Here is a 21,620-nt window from a genome sequence, read left to right on the forward strand (position 1 = left end):
TGGTAAGTGGGGCTTTGACCTTTGCAGTGGCTGTGGGTTTGTTTTGTCCTGCAACTTGTTATGTTTGTGCACTAATAGTCCCACTTTGGGCATTTGAAGAGGTGGCAACCCCCCATACCTCTCAACCTCTTAATGCAAAATATCTGGATAAAGCTTGACAAAATGAGGTACAAATAGAGACATATTTTAAATATTGCTCTTATAAACTTAAGAAAGTTGCTAGAGTAACAGGATTTGTTTTAATATAAATTTTCTGAAGGATTTCAAGTCTGAAACTCAAATGTATGCCATTATTTACCGACTTCAATCCTGAGACCATCCCAGTGCTTTGCTAGGAAAATGAGGAACAGGCCAATTGTATGAGCCAAAAATCTGGACATTCTGCGAAGATATGTACAGTTGAGAGGTATGCAACCCTCTATGAGCATTCTTGCTCATCGTAATTGCCGAACGGCAATTCTTGACTACAGGGGCATGCATATTGTGAGAGCTCTGCTCTCAGACACACCTCCTGCACTTGTCCACTCTCCATGTCCGTTTAGGAGCAGAGGCAGCGCGCCTTCGTAACTATGCATGGTGCGCTGCCATGCTGCTCTTAAATGGTTGTTTCTGTGCAGGAATAAGCTATTCCTGCACAGAAGCTTACTGAATCCCACGGTTTGTGTTTTTATGAATTACACTTGAACCCTGTAAGTGCTTTAGAAATTATAGAGTAACTTGAATTACTCACCCCAACCTGCCTTTGCTGTTATATCCTTCATACACATGCTCTACTTCTCAACCTTTTTAGTCTAAGTCTAGTTAATACAATACCTTCTCTTCCCATCTTCAAACTCCCTTTACTTTTTACTAAACTTTATCACCGGTGGCACCTTTAAATCTACTTCCCCGTTAATCCCTCTCAGCTTTCCCGTTCCATATAAAAGGGTACATATTGCAGACAGCCTGTTATAATACCTACTTATTCTCATATTTGAATTTTTTCAGTGTTGATTGTTATTAGTATGCATAATTTAATCTTTGCAATTCCTGTGCCCTAGTTAATTTTAGCTTACCTTTGAAAAATGTTTCAACTCTACTATCATGTATTGTTTGTTAGCCATAGTTTATTTTATTAACCTTTTAGTTAGTCACTGATGTCCTTCCATATCTCTATTGCAGTATTCCTTACATAAGGGATCTCCTGCCAAGGATAGCCCAATGTCTGGCCAGTATACCAAAGCCTTTGGAATTTATAGTCATCATACATCACACGTATGCTCCCCTCAAAAGGCATAGGGCATAAAGGTGATGTAGAGGTGTACATACCTCAGAACGTCTTTGCTGCCAGTCTGAATGCCATCACTGAATGTTGGTTTGAATTCTCTTCCTCTGTGCTGGTTGCTGAGACGGGTTTCAGATAAGTGCCCCATTGGGGATTCTTCTTATCTCTGTTTTTATTTTTGTGAGTTTACATGTCATCACGAAAGGGAAAATGTCAATGTGGGAGGCAGATTCCCCATAAAGATCATCAAAGACAGTTTCTGTTCTATTTGGGTGCTTCTCACAGCCATACGCAGTATCCTATCTGCAAAGCATTTGTCCCGAACACCCTATATATTTGTCTCTCCTTCTTGTCTATTTACCTAGAAAACTGACGTCTAAAATTGTTGGCACAAGGTACTATAGCAGAGTCTTCTCATCCTGAGGGTTAGTCCACCTGCCAAGAAAAAAGTGAAAAACCTCAGGTCTGAATAGGCTGCTGTGCAGCCTCCCCTGGATGTCTACCTCGAGGATGGTGAAAGCCCAGAGGATCGTCTGGTAGTTGCTTCCAGTTCCTCAGCCATGACTCTGTTGGAAGCCGGCATGGATCTTTCTTCTTGAACATCCTCAGAGACTTTACAAATGTCTGCTCAAGATGTTGAGAGAGAACCTTGGCTGATTATACCTGAGGGACTGAGAGAGACACCACAGATTGTAATTCAGGAGGAGATTCCTACTACGTTTGTTGTCGACAGGGGTTCAAACCTCCTAGGGTTTTTCATGCAGATGTCCCTCAAAAGAAAAAACAAAAAAAAACAAGCATATTTTCTGTTGTTAAAGACCCCAAATGTGAATGGCAGGATTTTACTCAGGGGCTGTTTAATATTTTAATGGCCTAGAAGCCTCCTCAAGGAGTCTCTGTGCCTGCTCCTCCCTGGTTATTTACTTCTCTTAATAGGCCCAGGGAGCAAGAGTCCTCTGATGAGCATTTGGATTCTAGGAAATAGTCTTTGCCATATTCTTCTCAGATCCCTTCTCTTTTGGATTATGGGTCTGAGGGAGAGGATTCTGTTAGTCCAGATTCTCCATTAGAAGAATTCTCTTTTGGGGACACTATTTCTCATATGATGGGATATTTCAAGTGGGATTATTCTTAAGTTTCTGATATTCAAAAGCAGTATTATGAACTCGTCCAGATGGAGTCTCCCAAACCTTTTGTTGTTCCTCTAGTTTTCCCTCCTAGATACTTTTTCACCAGCCTCTGTTGCCTCTGATTCTCAGCCTCAAGCCCCTAAGAAATCTGACAGATTTTGCAAGGTGCTGATGATTGTAAATTTCTGTTCAAATGTCCTTCTGCTGCTCCTTCTGTAGTGTCTATCTCTTCCGACAAGCCTTCTAAGATTTTGCCTTCTACAAAACTACTTTCTTCAGGCAAAGACAGTAGGGCCATGGAATGTCCAGGCAAAAAAGTCTATACCACTGCCACCCTGCCTTTTAGGGCTATCAATTACCAGATCTATATAACCATGTATGATTTAGTCCTTCTTTCTCAAGCTTCTCAGGCAATTTCTGACCTTCCTGATTCTGAAGGGAAAGTCTCAGCCCTTTCTTTATTAGGTTCTACATCTCAAGTGGCTCATCACTCTATTAAGTGCAGTTATGATGCAGCTGATGCTTCTTGTAGGGCTGCTACATTTGATTCTGTTTGAGGCATTACTCTTGGCTTCATCTTTAGCCTTTACCTGATAACATTAAAGCTAAACTGTTGGATGCTCCTCTTGATAATAACAACCTTTTTGGCTCTGCTGATGTTGAAATTAAGTCCCTTGAGGACAAAGGCAAGGCCTTGGAGGAACTGAAACACATTTTTGTTTCTCCTATCACTAAGTTTCAAAGGAATTATCTCTCTAACTCTGCCTTTATTCGCAAATAATCTTACCCTCCACCCAAAGGTAAAACAGGTTCTAGGCATGTTCCTCCAGCTGAGTCTACTCAGACTCCTACTTACCAGAAGCCTCCTTTTCAGGACAAACCAGCTTCCATCTGACAGTTTGCTTCCACTTTCCCTCAGACAGGTTCCCCTGTCCCTTTATCTTTCCCTCTCACTTCCCAAGTTCCCAATTGGTTAGATTCATGCAAGACACTTGGGTTTTGTCCATCATCTAGCAGGGATATTTCATGGTGTGGAAATCCCTTTCTCCCTTTCTGGGCATTCCACAACCTCCATAGGAAAAGCTTCCTTTCTTTCCAGAAGTGATTCAGGCTCTTCTGTTCCTGGGCACCATTTAAGTTGCACCCCTACCCAGGAAGGGAAGGGTTTTTATTCCAGGATGTTTCTGGTTCCCAGGAAGGAAGGTGTCTGGAGACTGCTTCTGGACCCTTCTCAGCTCAACACCTTTCTAAAGGCCCCCTCCTGTTGGATGTTGTGCCTTCAAACCCTGTTTCCTCTTCTTTTTCCCCAGGCTTTTTAGTATCTCTGGACCTCAAGGATGCCTACCTCCACATCCCAACCCATCCCCTTTTCAGAAAGTTTTTAAATTTCTCTTTCTTCTTTTTAATTCTCACACACACAGACACAGACAGACAGACAGGCCGACAGACACATGTGCACATGCGCACGCACGCACACACACACACACACACACACACACACACACACACACACACACACACACACACACACACACACACACACACACACAGATTTCTTATTGGGTTGTGCAAGGCTTAACCCCAGGGAAATGCATGCCTGCAAAGTGGGCTTGCATTTTTTTACCCAGAATGCACAGTAAATGTTTTTCATTACCAAAATTCCATTTGAAAACAATTTGTATTACAAAACGCAGCTCAGGTTCTTCACATGTCTCTCAACCTCTTAGAGCAAGAAGTCTGGACAAAGTCATAAATAAAAGTGGGACAAAGGACCAAAAATAGGGACAATTTTTAAATATTGCTCTTATAAACTTAGAAATTTGATAGAATAACAAGTATTGCATTAGCATGATTTTTCTGAAGGGTATGAAATCTGAAACTCAAATCTCTGTCAGCATTTTCTAACTTCAATCTTTAATTATTTACCACTAATTTGCCAAAAAAAACACAATTTTATGAAAAATGGAATAAAATCATGAGCAAAAAATCTGGGCATTCTGCAAAATCTGTACAGTTGAGAGGTATTGTTCTACATGCATCTGAAACTGTGTGCCATCTAACAGCCATATATTATGTGCATATCTCAGGCAGGTGCTGTCAGACAGCAGACTTTTGTTTCTTTCATTCATTCATTCATTCATTCATTCATTCAGTTCTTCTGTATTTGCAGACTGTATCTCAGTATGTTTTCAGCATGACCCACATAATTCGTTATTTTTTTGTTTGTATTAACAGAGTTAGTCTTCTGTGTACATAGTGACAAAGTTAATGATGTTAGCAGCTATAGACCTATTACCTTAACTTGTACCTTATGTAGATGTTTTGAAATGGTTAGCTTAGATATAATGCCATTCTCTATAGTTTTCAACTCAGACATTAATCAGTATGTTTTTTTTTGCCATTGAAGATCATATGCCATCAAACTTTTGAATTTTTATGTAAATGCTACTGATGCATCTGATAGTGGAATTTCTGTTGATGTTATCTATTTGGATCTTCCTAAGGCTTTTGACAGCATTTCTCATAGACCAGTACTTAACACACTAACAAATATTGATCTTGATAGACATTTTTATAGGTGGGTTGAAAACTGGCTTACATTCCAGGATTTGTAGAATAAGGTTAAACAATGTTATTTCTACCTTCAGAACAATGAAGGGAAGTGCTCCACAAGGCTCTGTTATTGGTACTTTTTTAGTGTATTAATGGTGGCTTTCACTTCATTACCACATCTATGGACTTCAAGATTTGCAATAGATGCTGAAGTGGAGTAAGTGTTAACTGCCTTACAGAAGTAAATGAAACTATAACATAATCTTGATTCTTTGCATGAATGGGCTATGTCTAATAGACCATCCCCAGGATTCAATAAAATCTGTGTAGGCTCCATGTAGAGCCTGCATGGAATGTACCAGTGTACACAGCCACGGATCCCCCTTGGCAGCGCCCCATGCTTATGCTTATTAATCATGGCTTGCTGCCGAGGGAGATCACAGTAACATGGATATTGAATATGTGTAGGCAGTATTGTAGTGTCCTGTGGTTGTGGATTGTCCAAGGAATTCCTGGACAATGTTATGCACAGGAGAAGACTCCCTGTAATGTACCCTGCTAGTGTAGAAATATGTGTGAATTTTAATACTTTTTGTTTTATTTTTGTATTTTTTTTTTTAATTTTTTAATGCCCGTTTGCACAGCACATCATGGAGCACAGCCGTGCCGAGCTGCGCTTACACATACACAGCTAACACCTGCCAGACATCTAAAAATAGAAACTGGATGTAATTAATTATTTATTTTGCTTTCTTTTAATGCCCATTTGCACAGCACGGAGTGCAGCAGTGTCGAGCTGCATTTACACATGCACAGGTGACATCAGCCAGACATCTATAAATAGAAACCAGATGTAACTAATTATCTGTTTTTGTATGCATGTTTTTATTTTATACTATGAATGACCATTTGTGGGATGTGATGCGGTGCTTAGCAAAGCTAACAGGTAACTTAGTAGTTTATGTGAAGGTATACTGTTGTTTTTATACTCTGTGTAGCTGAATAGGTAGAGTCATGGCCCAGAGTGTTGTAGGTCCTGGATTTGAGTCCCCAGCAGTCATACATGTTTACAGTTATTGCTGTGGAAATGTGTGAGGTGACCTAAAAGGTGGTTTGATGTAAAAACAAATTTGTTATATTTGAAAAAGCTCCTGGTGCTAAGCACTTTTTAAACATGGTTAATGGCTACTCCTGTTTGCGTGTTGCTAAGCTTCACTAAAACGTGGTTGTGTGAGTTTACATGATGCTCACCTCTGCTAAGTGGGTTTGCACTATGTTAAACAATGCAGTAATTTTTTAATGTTACAATATAAGGGTGGGAAAGCAGCCTATATTAAGGGCGATAGGTGAGAATTCTGCAGAATTCATTGTAGTCTTATTAATCTGCCAATATGCCTGGTGGAGTTAGTGGGGGAGCAGAGGTGGGGTGTGCAGGAGTCCAGAGTGTTTGTTGGACTCTTGCTCCACAACTACAAACCCCAGCTGTTGCAGGGTGATTACCAGGGTTCAGAATGTAAAGCTGAAGCCTGCAATCAGTTGGCCAGGGATCTTACCAGTGCCACTGTTATCCCCACACTGGTGAGGAGTGTCATCACCACTATGATGACCTGAAGTGAAGGAAGAGGTGAACCTTGGACACCTGGGTGCAAGAGGCTAGGGCTGGGCATGCCCCACAGATATGTAAGTATATTTGTTACTACTTTACTAAAATACAAGCTGAATCTGTGCAAAACTGGTATGCATAATGGTGTGCTTGCCTTCCAACAGCTGTAGCTGAATGGGCTCACAATGTCCAGTCTCATGTCGGGCACCTGGCCAGGATGCACCATGAGTGTGATAAGTACAGAAATTTTCTGATAACTGTAGTGCAATAAACAATAAACAATACCAATAACAATAAGAAATAAGGTGTACAGCAGGATTATGGTTTGATAACTAATGTGTTGAAATACATGCAGTAGGGTTGTATTCACAGCATGTCTGTTCTAATGTTGCTGCAATCAATTGTAAAACTAAAATAAATAAAGGATGCAGAAGTAATTGCCTGATAAATGTACTGCACAACCCACAGTACAGTTCAGGGCTGTCTACAGCCCATTTTCGGTCACATAATGCTCTCTATTCTTCCCACACCAGGAACAAGGTATATGGGTAAGGTAGCCCCATTCTGGGCAGATATTTTGTGTATACTTCACAGATTCTAAGGAGGAATAACAAAATGTAAAGCAGGATTGTGTTTTCATAAATAATTGTTGAAATAAGTGCAGTAGGGCTGTATTCCTTGCATGTCTGTTCTAATGTCACTGCAGTCAATTGTTACATAATGTGCACGTGCCCCTTGCAGTCACAGCTTTTGGGTTCTACTCCCATACCTGCCAACTAAGACATGATGGCTGTCTAGTCTACTTAATGTACACAAACATACTGCTCAAGTGTCACAATTTTTTGTAATGTCATGACAACTGCCCAATCTGCCTGGTGCATGATTAGCAGATAAATGATTACCTGGAATGCAATGTATTTGCAAATCTGTTTACAGAACACCTTGGTAGTTACATATGTGCACATTATGTGAAACAGTTCTGTGTAGCTGTGTACCTCCATTTGTTAGTGCCTGGCCCATACTGTCCCATGCTAACAGCTTGAGAGGTATGTACGTGCTACATTATCTACAGAAGAATCTGAGTCACTGTACTCGCAACTGACACTGCACATCTTTAGAAGTATATATTCGAAGTCTGTGAATTAGTATCATCTGTGACTTCACTAATGATATGTCTCTCTCTCCCCACCACTTATCTTCTTTAATTTATTAATGTTATTTATTATTATTATGATTTAATATTAATATGTTCTGTTAAACTAACTATTTTGTTGGCGTTATGTTTTATTTAATTCTGGTTTGCTGTTAGCATACTTACTGTTATTTTATTTAATGTTGTGTTCCACATAATGCACCTTAATATGTATTTGGATTAATCAATATTATGTTCCATTAAGTTAATACTAACATTGGTTTGGTTATTACTGACCTTAACCTATTGTTATAACTAATTTACTACAAAGCGACAAGGTATGGCCAGTTACAGGTGATCCACCTACCTTGGCTCCTCCAGCCATGGCATGGGGCCCCTGCTTATTTGGAGCCCAGCCTGGTGGTGACCCCTCTTCTGCTGTCCCTGCAATATCTATGGTGTCAGGTAGTTTCACCCCACAAGACAGGGCTCTCCCCCATCTCAGAGTGGTGGTGGAGGGGGTGTTGTCACCTGTGATGAACTGCCAGGATTTGTGCACAGGATTGTCTTCCGTGATTTGGGACACTGTCTGCACAGGATGGAGGGCATGCTGGCCACCCTGGTGGGGCAGTCTTGCCCCAGAGCCCAGCCTCCACCACTGCCACTCCAGGGGCAGTGAAGGAGCAGTTCTGACATTCCCATGGGTGGGGACTTGAGTTATGCTGCTACCTTGTGGAGGTACCTGAGACTGAGATTCCACAACATTCTCCCCATCCAAGGTGTTCACCCCCCTTTTGTGTCACACACAACCCCTGGTTGTTGTCTTATCTGTCTTGTCTATCTGCAAAAGCTTCCTCACCTTCCCAACTTACCTCCCCCACACAAACCTGTGTCCTATCCCCAACATTCCACTCTCACCTAAAAAAATGAGCACATGCCCCCCCCCCCAAAAAAAATCATCCCATACATAGCTCGCCATTTCACACACATGTCCCAATTAGCTTGACAACACAATTATGTTGTCCCCACCTATCTCTGTGTGGGTGACAGTCCAAATCCATCTACAAATTATGTCAAAGTGCACAGTTGTTGCTGTACAAGAAATGGATAATTGTAGTTCTTCCCTACACCCTTCCTGCAAATACCCACCTGCCTTTCACTATGTTTTCACCTGCTGCACCCAATTTCACCACTGTCCTATCTCCCCTTTTTTCTTTTCTTTAAAGATTTTTTTGCTCGATTTGATCCAGCATGTCACACAGCATAACTAAGCTCAGCTAAATAGAGCTATACTGATATATGTGTTTTAAATTATAATAAACACATACAAAATAAACATCTCTCCCCTATTTTGAACCTGAGAACATTGCACCTGCAGACCACTGCATTAACATGCAATGCCACACAGCTGTTAATTAAAAGAGGTGGTTTAAGCAAAACATAGTAATTGGTAGTTACTGTAATTAAGTGTGTGTAAGCAGAGCTGCGCATCACGCAGCATCGCTCAAACTTGCCAAAAAAGTAATGGAAAAACTAGGAGTGTAATTTCGAGTCTGGTACAGGACTACACCACTAGAAAGCCAGACAAAGACTAATGGGTGTAATTGAGGTCTCTAACAGCAGGTAAATGGGCAGTTTTAGCAGCGACATGTACAAGTACACCTGCTAAAATGGAGACAGATGCCTGGTGTCAAAGTCATGGCCTCAAGCTCAATGCCAAAAAGTGGATTGTCATCCCTTTTGGTAAAAACTCTGTACCCATGAACTACCACATAGGCGGTAGTCTACTTAACAGTGAAAGTGTGATAAGAGACCTTGGGACATTGGTGGACAGTAGTCTCTCCTTTGATAATCATATCACCAAAGTAGTCAGGAAATCCTTCTATGTGGCATACCTCATCACAAAAGGTTTCTCATCCAGGAAAATAGAGGTCATTGTTCCCCTCTACTCATTACTCATTAGACCCATTATAGAGTACAATGCCCCTTTTGGTATGTAACTCACAAGACATCTACAACAACTGTAAAGGCCACAGAAATACCTCACAAAGAGGATTACCAGACTCAAACAGATGCCCTACGCAGACCATCTCAAAAAAACACCAGCTTTACTCTGTCACATATCGCCTACTCAGAGATGATCTCTGCCTAACATACAAAGCTATGTCAAACCCAGAGCTGTTAGACATGCTCCACTTAAAGAAATTCCAATCCCTTTGAGCTACCGCTCTAGGGACCTAAACCTTGTCACCACAATAAACAGAACATGCTGGAGGGATAGATTCCTGTCCCAGAGACTTCCCATACTCTAGAACAAACTACCTATCTATATCAAACAAAGCTCCTCATTAGCACTCTTCAAGAAAAATCTTGATGATTTGATGGGAGATAGGAAATTTACCCTGGAGAAAACTTCTGTTGCTCTGCTTGACAGAGGCACAGGAAAATAATTTTATTGGGTGACAAAAGCCAGGGTACTGTTTGGCTAGGCTTATATAGGCCCTAGGGCCAATAGCCTAGTACCTACCTATGAACCTATGAACATGCTCAACTGGGACTCTGGTGGAGAAATACGTCCCTATAAAGCCAGGCACATAATAATGGATGTAATGGAGGTATGTCATAGACTGTATGTGTGCACTTATATGTTCACAAATATACATGCTGTAACAGTGACTCAATAGCTCAGTCTGTTAAATGCTTTGCAAACAGTAAGTTTTGCCACACATAGTCCTGGGTTCAAATACAGTGGTGTTTAGCATTTAAATTATATTATTGTGAAGTCATCAATGAATGACTGAGTCATGCACTCTTCATCCACACAACGCATTTCAAATTAAATGTCTGCTTTTCACTGATGGAAGTCACAGGCCTGCAAATAGGAACACACCTGACATATCCCTAAGTGCATAAAGTGTCAGGTCATGCGTTAATATGCATTCACAGAGGATGTTAACTTAGGTAATGCAAATGAATTACACTAATATCAGAGTGCAGCACACACAATCATTTCATAATGATATTGCAGATTAGCGCAGCTGCACAACTAACATGCACATACGGAGGTCCTGCTAGTAACAAGGACTGCCAGCACACATGTTCCAAATGACTACCATAACGTAGCACATGGCATGACAGTTGCCCAAATGGCTGACATGGGTCTATATTACATATCCGAACATTTAAATATTCGAATCGCTAAAGATCGGCCTTTAGCGATCGAACATTCAAATGTTTGAATATGTAAGAAAACAATAAAAAGAAAAAAAAAAGGAAAGGGTTTAAGCAGGGGGGCAAGGCCCCCTGCACCTCCAATGTGGGTGGCTGTGCCCCCCACACAACCCCGCTACTTAAATATACCAACTCCGACATCGCACTTCAGTGCACTACAGTGCAGAAATGGGAAATGTCCCATTCCCTACACTGTAGCTCAATCTTGGAGTTGGTATATTTAAGTAGCAGTGGTGTGGGGGTGCAGGGGGGCTTGCACCACTGCTTACAGTCTTTAGTTTTTGTTTTTTTTTTAATTTTTATTCATATTCGAACATTTAAATGTTCGATTGCTAAAGGTCAAGCTTTAGCGATTCGAACATTTAAACGTTCGGATATGTAATATAGACCCGGTTGACATAGTGGCATATTTGCCTGTATGTTGCTCAAGGACACAACAAACATGTTGCCTAGTACTCTGTTAGTGATACCATTGCCTAACATACTTTAAACACATGCTTTAATTTGCAGTGGAATGGGTACCCTCACTCTGGCCCTGCCTCTACAACAAGGCTGCTACAGCTCCCACAGTTACTCTTACAGCTTGTTGACCTCCAAAGTGTTCACACTCTCTGCCTATGCCTACTGCCTGCAGCAACAGCTGCAGCCTGTAGCACACACATCTGTATGTAAAAGTAGCTGCTACAGACATACCGTCTGTGATGACATAGTATCTTGACCCCAGGAATGTCCAACACACCATATCATAAAGGGCTTCTAATCTATACGAAGGCCTTATACCTTGCTCAGTGATTGGATGTCATTGGCTGACTATACTGCAAATCAGCTGTGTTGGCTGCAATTTGCATTTCAGAACTACAGTTTGGTTAAGAGCCAATCACCTGGTAATGAGAACCATGTCAAAAGGCAAACAGCTGGCTAGGGGAACCAGTCTATATGAGACTTTCTTCAGACAGTAAACGCATTGCCAAAAACTTTATATATCTGCACATATCAACAGAGGAGTATTGTACTCCATCAGGTATGTGACCCTTTTGTTTAAAACATGATGCATATGTGTGACTATACTTAGGGGGGATGGGTATTACAGCATTAAGTCTTTCTTAGAACTGTAATGATGACATGGCATTGATCTCCAGATTTGTTACACCTACAGAGGATGTACAGTACATCAAAGTTGGAAGGTTTTTTGTCAATGTGGCACACTGGTCTCATGGGAATGTCCCTTTATAGTGGTTGTAATGCCACGTTGATATTTGTTTGGCACTGTTGTTTTGACAAATTATCAGGGGAGTTGCCCCTAGGTGACACACTACAATGTATTACTGTATTGGGTGTGTGATCATACAGCAGTGTCATGGCACACATAGGAATAACTAACCATTGGTAGTATCTTAGTTGTATCGACATGGTTAGTATGTTTGCACAATGTGGAATATGATATGTGTGATCATGCAGTGGATAATGTCAGCCATTCTGTTCTTGCTGTATCTCTACATAGTGTACTTCCACGTATGTAAACCTGACATGGGTTCCCATTTTGTTGTCTTTCAGGAAACATATATACCAGACTCCATGTCCCTTTTACAGATGCTGAGAACAATATGAGCCTAGAAGGTGTCCATCAACACAATGAGCTCCTAGTGTCCAGGGGGAGGCAAAACAGGGAACAGCGGGCAGCATTGTTTGCTTACCTTGTCCATGATGTTAATGCCATAGGTCACCAGAGCAGGAAATATGAGCAGGTTCAACACTGTGCCACAGATATGATTAATGCTACACACAGAAGAGCAGCAGATGTGGTCAGGGACTGTGGTGTCATCAGTGGAGGGCCTGCAGCAGAACAACTACTCTCAGCCACTGTGGAATTCCTGGCAAATCTAGGAACACACAACAGGTCCCAGGCATCCATCACACTGTAGATTGTGGATGTGGGTGCCACAGTTTCCATGCCAGAGGAGCGCCCAGGTTGGCTTAGCTAGATCAGCATTGGAATACTGTAGCATTCAGTGTGTCAGGCTGTAGATACATTTATGTGGGTGTCAGGTGTTTGTTCTTTGGGGGGGGGGGTTTAACTGCATGTTCAGATTTTGACCAACATAACAATTAAGAAAGTAACTACTGTAAATGTGAGATATATGGCTGTATCACCCTGTTATAGTGCAACATGCAGTGGTGTTTACATTGCCTCTCATTCAACTTTTCACAGGTCCCTCAGGAATCGGACAAGGCTGTGGTCCTGCTCCTGGTAAGCACAACACTGTTTTGTTACAGATGTAGATTGACTGCAATGTATTTCCCAAAAATGTCATCCTAGGCCTGCTGGCTGGATTGCTGTACTGTCAGCATGATTACCAACTGCACAGATATTTTCTGACTGTACACACTTTAGTGTTATACCTATTCCTTGTAGGTGTGACCACACTGATAGATGTCACAGTATTGTCAGGACATTACAGATTGCCATATGTGTCATCTATGCAGAGTCTTCAGAAATGTCAACAGTGTACCTCATTGTTGCTCGTGATATTGCAGTGTAAACAGCTTTCATTTAAAAGTAACTACAGATGTTTGTGGGAAAAGTAATGCCCTCATGTCCTACTATATGAGGTTGGGGTTAAATGGGTCTGTAATAGTGACAACAATGTATACAGTTTTACATATATTGTAATATAGTACTGCAGGGCATAATAGTGCAGGTATTAATGTACTGCTTTTCCCTTTCTTAACACAGGTGACTGGGGGGGGGGGTTGGTCTCTGTCCCCTACATAACCTGATATCAGTGTCTCTTCAGACTCTGATGATGATGGTGACCAAAGTGAGGCACAGGTGGGGGTTTCAGGGACTGAATCTGTCCTAGAAGTTTACATCCCTCTTCTGCCCTCATTATCACCGCACACAGTCAATATGCCTACACGTACCCAGTCCACATAGGCCACATATATTGGACAGTCAGAGGGTGGTGACATTGAACAGGAAAGTGTGACAACTATGGCTCTAGTGAGTGTAAACATGGGCCATAGCCAGAGAGCTGGCAAGGTTCCACAAAGGTGGATTGATAGGGGTGCTCATAGGAGGCCTACTGTCCTTCCACCACCTGTCGCAGGTGTCTCATCCCAGGTCACTTGGAATATGTTACAAGCTCTCATGGAGGCACAGGCATGTTCCGAAAGGAACTCCAGATAAATGCTCAGGGTTATGGATGTAGCGCAGTCTGACATCCATGACTGCCTCCACCGCACTGATGATACCGTGGATTGGTTCACTGATGCAGTGGAAAGAAGGTGGTCTGAGACAGATCACAGGATATCTGTCTTGGAATGCACATTGTCTGTGATGGAACATCTGGCTGGAGTTGAGTATCGGACTCGTGGACATAGATCAGCAACTACATCTGCTAAGAGTCCACGTAGCCGTGCTCAGTCATGCTCCTGTAGTAGCAGTACATCCAGCCCTACAGAGGGGAGTGTGCTGGCCACACCAAGACATCGCAGGCCATGGGCTTGTGGTCCTGGGTGTTCCCATGGAGGATGCGGTCCCAGCAAACAGCAGTCACCTTCAGGTACTAGCACCACTTTTGACCTTGGCCATGGAGGAGCTAGTGAAACTCCTGGCAGAGCCAGTTTCCATGTTTAGGGACAGAGACAGTGAACTGTCAGCTCTACCATGCATGGTTCAACGCTGTCCAACATACACACATGTAGGTCTAGCACTGAGCTTGACTGTGTTCATACACACACCACTGTCAAATTCAGGTCATCCACAGATACACATGACACATTTCCATGATCCGTCTTGCCTGCTTCCCTTCTTGACTCACACAAATGCTTTCAACCTATTGGACCAGCCTAGGCCTCCTGCACTTCCACACAAAACCCTGTGCAAGTGATGATACCTGTGCCACATCCCTGTCATCCTCATCATCAATGCAGGGAAATGAAGCTATGTGTCTGATGTACAGGGTGACTATATAAATTAATATGTAATTGTGTAATGCAGTGTTGCTTTGCTATGCCCTTTGTACTGGTCACTGATAGATACTGTATGCAGACATCTGTAATGAGTAAGCCACAAACGTTTGTGTACCTTATGTCGTATGATGTTGTAATGGCTGTATACTTACACAATGAAAAGTGTGTCACGGACCTGTTCATGGTTCAGTTTCAGGCATCTGTAGGGGACATCTATGAATACACAGTGGTAATAAACCCATAGACATCACAGATAAAGATGGAATGTCAGCACAGAAGACATATGTCTCCAGCAAGTACAGTAGTATATTTGCATGACTCCATAGGGTCTTATGTGTATAAAAGGTTAACAAGGACAATGGCATCACACAGCCTACTCATGCATCACTAAAATATGAAATGGTCTGATACCCTTGATAAGTGTCACTAGGGTTTCTGGATCTAACACATCTACAAGCTGTAGTGATGGAGATGACCCATCTACAGATTTCCAGTGTCCATTACAGACATTTATCCTATACAAGTTATGATTGTCTTGTTCTGCATCCCATTGTGTAGCTTGCAGATGATGTGCATTACAGCAGATGTGTACTTCACATGCATGGGGAGCCTGTTACATATAGGGTGTAGTGTCTGTGTTACATACTTGTCTCTCCAGCATGTACTATTTACACTACAGTGATGGTGTAGGTGTGTAGAACAGGTAGTTCTGTCTTGGATAAGCAGGAGGTACACAGCGGGATCTGACACCTCCCTGTGTGGCAGCCATACACATCCCCTCCAAAGCATGTAAGAGACAGAGTACACATGTACGCTCTTGACATGGACTGCATCAGACATGTTATCTGCAATGTGTATTGGTTTACCATGAAATCTGTGTGGCTGCTACAGTTGTAAGGTATGCCTGTGTAGTGATATAGCAAAGGTGCCATTGCACTCAATGATAGGTGTGATGAATGCCAAATATGGTATAACAATGACAGTCTGGGATTTACATGCCATACCTTTCTGTATAGGTTGTACATAATTGAAAGGATCCTCACATCTTACTGACCAGTGAAAGTCAAATGCTACATTACTCTCTGTGTCCATAAGTCCTTGAGTAGTGGCTCAACTGTGTGTGGTGTGTGGACACTGCTATATTTTCCAGGGGTGGGTGACTTCCAAAAGGATAGTATTGTGCAGTCATTGGCATTTACTATTTGTCAGTGGCTCTGATAACAACTGATTGTGTGTCTCAGACCAGCTTGGATAGCTGTTGGTTTTGTGTGGGATTCAGTGACAGCTCCTAATATGCAATCACTTACTAATGTAGTCATTCAGAGATCACTGACAGTGACCGTGAATGCAGAGAAGGGAATGTCTACAAGGAGTACTCAATTAATGATGTCTGAGGGAAGTCCACTGGTGACTGGCTTTTTTGTAGCATACTACCCAAAGCTATCTTCCCAGATTATGACTATCAGACACGTGGCTATCCACCAGCTGACATACCACTCTGTAAATAAACTACACAGTTTTCAGCAAGGCCTGCTGGCCTAATATTGTCAAACACCTTGTCAGGCCATGGTAGGGGGAGTGAGTCATATTCCCAACATCCATTGCATAGTGTAACATTCAATGAGGTCCACCAGTTATGGTAGGTAGGCATGATCTTTCCTTGAACAAAACAAACTTTGGTCCAGTGTTAGTAGGTGTATGACATTGCTACTGATCATATCCATGCTAACTCCTTTCATGGCTTTGCATATCAGAGGACTGAGAGATGTGGGGATACTGCTTGGCACTGCATGCTAGTTGTCCTCTGTGCAATTAAGTATTTCAGTTACTTCCATCATGTTCCTAGAAAAGAGTAATCCAAGGTGTCTGTACAGATCACAGACAAACAATGGAGGGAAGCGTAATATGCATACCCCGTGAAGGTAAGGTGGGAGGTTTTACACAGGTATTCTGCAGTTGGACACTACTCAAGTGGTGTGTACTGAAAAGACACAATTATCTTGTGAGGAATGTGGAAAACGGGAGTCCCCTGAATTGCTGGTGTCTGGCTACTACTACTGCTGGTCTCACCACAACCACTCTGTCATGGGATACCATGCTCCAATACTTTTTCTTTCATCACCCACAAAATGTTAATATGAAGCTCATGATGAGAAGCAGGACACAACCTGTTTGTTCATCCACATGGTTGTCCCACATCATGAAAGGCTCTGTAGGCTTCACATACCCTCCTCTAGGTAGTTGCCTTGATTAGCAACCTGAGTAATCAGTTGGCTTTTGCATGTATTATGCCTTCTGTTCTAGGAGTGGTGGTATGTCACTAGGGGAGCTGATCAGATGGTGATTAGGAGCACTGCTACAGTGTCACAATATAATGTGCAATATCCAGTGACATAGATGTCCAGGCTTGCTGAAACAAGCAGCACAGCAGTGGTGATCCATCTTAGGTGACAATTTCACAGCACTTCATGCATCCTGCCCTTCAACAGATTAATGGTGGATATTTGCATGGCATGGCTGTGAGGTCTACTGCAGAGGACAGGCCACCTTTGGAAAAGGTCTGTCCACCTGCCACATGTCCCAGGTATGTCATATTGTACAGTTATGTACCTGGAACACATGTCTGTGTTCCCACATCATGTCACATGACAACCAGTTTGCTGTGTGGTTGCTTGACAGGCATTGTATGCTTGGAAGGCCAACATAATGTCAGCAAAGCTGAACAAGTCTTCTGTGCATGCACGGGCATCCACATCTTCACTGCAAGGCATGCCTACAAACATTGTGTTTTAGGTTGTCAACCCCAAGGGTGTGGCAGCATGACTTTAGCTTTGCAGGACTTGCACAGTGTCACATTTGTAGGTATGGTATTGGGACCATGCAGAATGACATGGTCAATCCAAGGTCCACATTTTTGGCAAAGCATTGTATGGCAGAATGTCAGGTGTTGTGTTACCTTAGGGGACCTACATAAAGGTGACATGTTACATTTCACCATCTGTCATGACACTGCCTAATGGTGGCATGCTGTGACATACACACAAGCATAACTGTATTACTAATGCCTGTATCAATGACTGCTGATGAGATGTGGAGTGTCCTCACCCCTCTACTGCTATGCCACACAAACACAATGTGTGACAGATATGACTGTACTTTAAACCTTGATTCCATGGTGTCTCACACAGCGGTCAGTACATATAGCAGTGAGCATTTTGCCAACATGCACAGCTCACCTACTGCACCACCCACACCCACATCACACACACCTGCATGTGTGCAGCTCCTTACCAGACACATTCCCAAACAACAGACATCTCAGAAAATCCTACCTCTGGAGAGGACAGTACACATAATAATGCATGCAGCACTGTCTCACCGGTCAAACACCTAAGGCAAAACACAAACGCAAACCTATTATTCATAGATGATTACATCTTGAGACACATCAACGTCCATGTCACCAGGCTACATATGGGAAACTTCACAGTTAGCTGCCTGTGGGTTGACATGATACACCATACCACACATTGCCACAACTCAAGGAATATCAGGTGACAAAATGATGACATATTTCCTGCAGGTGTGTATGACTAGGGACATATGTCACCGGATTGTATGCAGACACATGACTGAGCTTAGACACTCTGTGTCTCTCACAGGTATGCCATAACTTTCAGATGTAGTTGACCCAGACCTAGGATGATGGTTCAATGCACACAGAAAATGATGGATGCCAATAATTGCCTTAGTGTCTGGTGTCATTGTAAGGGGATCCACTACATGTCTGCTTGGGATGACTTGCTCAACAGACATCAATACTTTGCCAAAGATGGTCTTCATCTCTCACCCCTGGGATTTTGAGTACTGGCCAAGACTGCTGACATCCCCACAGTGCATCTTATAATCACTATCTGGAGGGAAAACTTTCCGATGAGAGTGCCATCTTCACACAACATCACAGTTATGCTGCTACATGCTGGAAATGGCAACACTAAACCCCACTCTGTCGAAGGTGTCCACATCTTGGAATATGCAGACATTTGTATGGTCAAAGAAACCTGGTTCATGGCTGTGGACAGCACCATAGCCATACCAGACATGTCCTTCCACATGTTCAGACCTCAACTGGCAGTGTGCAAGGTAATGCAGGTGGTGTATACATATTCATTAAGGATAGATACACATCCAGATTTAGTGAAACACTATCCCAAAGATACTGCAGGTACTATTCACTGCTTGAAGGGCACCTAATCAAGCCATTGCCAGCTACAGGAGCAGCTCCATGAATTCAGACACCCATTGTGCTTATTTGAATGTATGTTTGTCTAACAAGATATACAACAAAGCTTTCAGGAATATCCCTTCCTCAGTGTTACTTAATACATTTTGAATTAAAAGCATTCACTTTATATAGCCAGAACAGACAAGACACCACATGACACAGCCAGCCTATAGAATAACATGAAACAATGCATAAAAAAATCAATTAAATTATTAAAGCTATATCTCTATATAGTCTGTAGTTTAGATATATTCAATTACTTTACTGTTCCAACTCCGGTTATCCCGGTCCTTTATGGTATTCCTAAGTTACATAAATCGCTCACACTGCCACCGATGAGGCCCATTGTATTGGGACGAGGTTGGGCGACAGAACCTCGGTCTATTTAGATTCAAGAAAGACTTAGTAAATATTTGACTCTGTGTCCCAGTTATATAAAGGACACAGGGGATTTTTTTAAGGAAGTTACATCAGTGGAGTATTAATAATAAAGAACAGGAGTACCTAATGGTAACTATGGATATAGCATCTTTGTTCACAGTTATACCTAATAATTATGGAATTGATGCTGTACGTAGTTTCTTATGTGAAAACACTAACAATAAAGGGAGGGCTATTGAAGTTTTGTGTAGTATATTGGAAATAATTCTGGAGAAAAATGTCTTTATATTTAATAAACAGTATTACCTACAAATTTCTGGTGTAGCCATGGGCACGCCCATGGCTAACACATATGCCAATATAGTTCTAAGTCAATGGGAGAAAAAATATGTGTATGGTAATATAAATTCATATAAAAATAATGTTTTATTTTATCATCGTTTTGTGACGACTGTTTTTTCCTATGGAAAGGAACACAAGAGCAGTTAATGAATTTTGTTACTTATTTGAACAACACCACTGATTTTTTAAAATTTACTATGTGCTCATCTAATACTGAAATGACATTTTTGGATGTGGCGATACATAAAAATCATGACAATATTTTAGAAACGTCAGTGTTTCAGAAGAAAGTACAAGTTAATAGGTATACACACGCAAACAGTATGCATGCAAGTCACGTATTTCTTGGGATAGTGAAAAGTCAGCTGTTGCGTATCAGTAGGCTTAATACAGATCTCAGTAAATGTAAGCAGCAGATGGAATTAACTTGTAATGAATTTTACAACAGAGATTATAAGAGAGTACAAGTTGATGAAATAAAGGATGCTATATTGAATAATAGAAGTAACTAGTCATGCCCGTTTTTTAGTGATGTGGCATACCAAATAAATGAGAATAATACGTCACATAATTTTATAAGGTACATTATGACATATAATAATTTATCTAAATACGTCAAGAAAATAATTGAAAAGAATTGGCGTATACTTATGGCTCAACTTGAATTAAACAAACTTTTGGGAACTTTTCCAAGATTTGCACATAGGAATATGTATAATTTAAAGAGAAGGTTATGTTATAAGGATTTTGAAATGAATTTAACACCAATAATTATGAATAAAATGGGTACTGTTCCTTGCTATGCTTGTAGTTGTTGCACAGATATTTGTAGTGAGAAAAAAATTATACATCCACAAAGCAAAATTAGATGTGATATACATTGTCAAGCAACATGCAAAACTACTTTAGTTGTATATTTAGCTACCTGTGCACAATGTCCTGGATTTTATGTTGGTAAATGCTCACGATCTTTAAAAGAAAGAATTATAGAACATAAATCAGAAATGATAAGGCATATCCTTACGAACGCCTTAACACAACACAGGAAAGATGAGAATGATAAACATAATTTTAAATTCAAAGTATTGCAAACAATAGATAAAGGTTTAAGATTAGGTGATACAATTAACAAACTAGATATTGCTGAATATAAGTGGATTGTCAGGTTGAATGCTGATAAAAAATCTGGGTTAAACAATATGGTTACTATTAAGCCAATGCTGGAATTTAAGCAAAAACAATATCACTAATTATGTTTTCATTTATTTATATTGTTTATATTATAAGATGTATGTGGGCCGTTTTATGAATTGTATCCATATTGTGTTTCATGATAAGCTTTGAATATTAACCTAACAGATGTACTATTATGTTTTTAAATATAGAGATATAGCTTTAATAATTTAATTGATTTTTTTATGCATTGTTTCATGTTATTCTATAGGCTGGCTGTGTCATGTGGTGTCTTGTCTGTTCTGGCTATATAAAGTGAATGCTTTTAATTCAAAATGTATTAAGTAACACTGAGGAAGGGATATTCCTGAAAGCTTTGTTTTATGTTTTAAATTAAAGTGGGTTTTCTATCTCCTTCGTTTTGGATATTTTACTGGCTATGAATAGAGAAGATTTAAACCATGGTTGAAATATATATTTTTATATGTCTAACAAGATATATCAGTACACCATGGTTTGGGGTGACATTAAGTAACCGCCAACTGTGTTGCTTA

Source organism: Protopterus annectens, chromosome 4.part0 (assembly GCF_019279795.1).
Source record: "Protopterus annectens isolate FY-2018-M chromosome 4.part0, PAN1.0, whole genome shotgun sequence".
NCBI classification, from domain to species: domain Eukaryota; kingdom Metazoa; phylum Chordata; order Ceratodontiformes; family Protopteridae; genus Protopterus; species Protopterus annectens.